Source organism: Osmia lignaria, chromosome 3 (genome assembly GCF_051020975.1).
Source record: "Osmia lignaria lignaria isolate PbOS001 chromosome 3, iyOsmLign1, whole genome shotgun sequence".
Classification (NCBI taxonomy): Eukaryota; Metazoa; Arthropoda; class Insecta; order Hymenoptera; family Megachilidae; genus Osmia; species Osmia lignaria.
The window spans coordinates 6373174-6376664 of NC_135034.1; positions in this window are offsets into that span (position 1 = coordinate 6373174).

Genomic DNA, 3491 nt, shown 5'->3' on the forward strand with positions numbered 1-3491 from the left:
AATATACGCGTAACGTTATATGCATGCAACCATCGTGTGTCGGGTGCTTCGCGTGTGTACTTAAGCATACGGGGAGGGTGCATGCGCGAGCTTCCGTTCCATCCTTTTTCAACCGATTCCTAACATCCTGCCGCCTTTACCACCTACGTTTCAGTCTATAGTTTATACACTATGCTATGTATCGTACTGAATAGCCCTACGTGAACTTTAATATTACCTTATACCTATTCATATCGTGTGCGAGAGGAAAATCGTGGCGGTTCGTTTTAGGTGGAAATGAGGCTATGTAGGCTTTCACCGACTTAACCGGATATCAGTCTTGAAACTTTCCCTGCGAATGCGATAGTCGGTCGCATCCTGCCGGAATTGAGCGATCCACGTAATCACTATTGGCTAACGCGTTCTTTCATCAAGTACAATTCTAAATTGAATCATTTATAACATATTGTATGTAAAACGCTTCGTACTATGAGTCATTCTATATAAGTGTTGATGTTAAAAAGATAAAAAAAAAAAAGAAGGGAGAAAAGAACATAGCAATGAATACTTTGGGCGACGAGGTAAAGACAAAGAGAGGATGCAAGTCGAAAAAAGGAGAGAATGCCTCTCGTGCCAGAGATAGAGATGCCAGGCAGCCGAGAGCTGCTTAGCCTGGAATTCCGTTGATGGATGGAATTCACTTCGTCCCGACGAGTAAGTATAATAGAAGTGAAGTTGGGCCTCGCGGTGCCTACTGTTGCTGAATAGAAGCTTCGTTAGGCTTTGTCTAAGCGGAGTGCTTGCAGCTTTACCCTCCCCTGCCATCCGCAATTTCCACTACCACGCAACCCTCGCCCTTATCCTTCCAGTTTCTACCTACTTGAATTATTCTCTGTTGCGTTTGTACAAGAGCGGACCACCTCGCTACGCTTACAGCTTACAGCCTCTGCATCATCGTTCGCGAGCCTCTGCTTTACTACCCCCTTTCACCTACCATCCACCCCATTTTTCTTTTTCTCTCTATTTCATAAACCGACTAAAGTTAAATTTAAACAGGCGACAGATGAAATTAATAGGTCTAGGCTCTAGATTCTAGACAATGGTCTTATCTTTTAGCAGAGGTATTTTCGCAAAGGGTAGAAAGGCAGATAACGATTTAACTTTCTTGTAATTTACGACTAAGTCGAGGGTTCGATCGAGACCTTGACAGAAGGAAGGTGAACGAATGGTTTAGCTAGAATAACGATGGTTATCGGGTGGCCATGAACTGATCGAGATGGCGAACGAAAGATAAAAAATGAAATTACCATTGCCGTTCCATTTTCTTCGAAGACAATGCAACGCGTGCGTAATAAGTCGACGGTTATGAGTCAGCGACACTTCCGTTAGCTGATAAGTTCCATATAAGTACCGGAAGCTCCGGGTTGGAACTACGACGGTGATGCATTCGAGTTCGGTTACACCGAGACAGTTGTTCAGGGTAGTTTCCCGGTGATGTTGCAACTAGAGAGAACCACCCTGATAGTTTCTACCACCTTAATGCAGTTCCTTGTACGGCAGCAATGCACTCCCGCAACAATAAAGCTTTCTGCGTCTTCGATTGTTGTACACTTATTATATATTTATCTGTAACGGCCTTGTTACTTCTCTTTCCTTTCATCCAACTACCCCCATTCGTATCAAATTTCTGCGTTAATGCATCGACTGCCATTTGCACTATGAATATAATTTAGCGAAACACTGTTACTTTTGTAGTAATAAACGTGTTGTTGATTTCTAAGTAACGAGGTCGAAGTTTCATTGTTTCCTTTGATTCTGTTGGAAAAATATTATTCGGTTTGTGCAAATATGAATCTTGAGAGGCACTGCTCACTAAACAAAAGATCTATGAGTAAGAAGGATTCATTCCTTGTCCTTAAAAATAAAATATCTAGAATAGACTGAGTTTCTTAATATAATCCCATATTCCATTAGATCCTAGTTTCCTTTCGCAGAAATGAGGACAAAGTCGTGCGTTTGACGTAGATTGAACTTTGAATCTACTTTAATCGCATTTTCCAGGTATTTTTACTTATTTTGTCTTTCCTTTCTTCTGGCATCGTTCTTTTTTCTTACACGACTCCAGACTTATCGACAGCCGGGGATATGTTGGCGCGAATCTGTGGCTGGGATAAGCGCGTCTCCGACGTAATAAAACTCCCGGAGGGAAGGCTGCAACGTTAGTCCGGAACTTTCCTTACGAAGAAGAAGAACAAGAAGAAGAATCAATCCGGTAACGTCGACCAGGCTACGTACAGTTCCGCCCCGCGGACCGTAACAAACTTTAGTTTTCATTACAAAAGCCTCCTTTCTTTTTATTTCTTTTTTATTCTTCTCCGCTACTGTTTCCCAGCAGAACTTGCGTAAAACAGTCGAACAATGAACAATAAAAGAGATAAGGATACCGGTTTTTAATCAACAAACACGTTCCTCGAAAATATGAACCCTTTCAGGGTGCTTTAAAAGAAAAAAAAAAAGGGAAACGTTTCACGTGGTTGCTTCGTGACCGTAGAAATTCGAATGATCGCGAAAGAAATGTTCGCAGATGTTCGATGTATCCTGTATGCCCGTATCGCAGAATTTCAGTGGACAGAAGGAAAGAGAAAAGTCATAAACACCGAGATACAGGCAAGTCACGAAACTGAAACGTTGACTTTCTTGCTGAACTTACACGCTCTTCCTTTACAGCTTTATCTGACTCCGTGATGCAGTAGGATGTTGAGTTGTGACCGGAATCGCGATACTTTCAAACGCTGTTTAAACGTTTACCGCGAGCTTCGTCTCTTCCGGTCTCTTCTATTCCTCGATGTCACGTCGTTGTTAGAGGGCCAATGCTCTTTATACAGACCGTTCCCTTGTTTTATCTCTTGTTTCACCTTGTTTCGCTAGCAACATCATGGGCTTCGTAAAAATGAAAGAAACAACAACCAGAGGTATAAGTTTATTTTCTTCTATCAATTTCATTCCGTCGTACCTTCAAAGTTTCCATCTTCCTATAATCATTGATAGTATTGCGTTTTAATGCGAAGGAAAATTCTTTTCTCGAGGAAGTTTGCTTGAAAATGTCGGATACCATTCGAATTGATATTCAATCTTGATTTGATTGAACTAATCCATAGAACCACGAAACCCTTGGAACGAGGATCGCCATCGTCGCCCTCTTCTGGATCCAGAACTACCGGTCACAATTGTCTTTTCATTTAAATTTTTTACTAGAATATTCATTCGGGGACGTTGTATTTTGCAAGGTAGAGTATAACAAAGAGAAGAATTAGGCATAATTTTCACGAGATTTGTATTGTTGTTAGAGTAGCAGGGGAAAAGGAAGGAATAGAATGCGCTCGGTACAATTGGCTCGCTGAAGCTGTGCGATAAAAAACGGGGTCGATGAGAAAGGACGATGAAGACGAGAACGAGAACGAGACAACGTTTACTTTTTTTTTTTTCTCTCTCTCTTTTGTAGAAGGGACTCT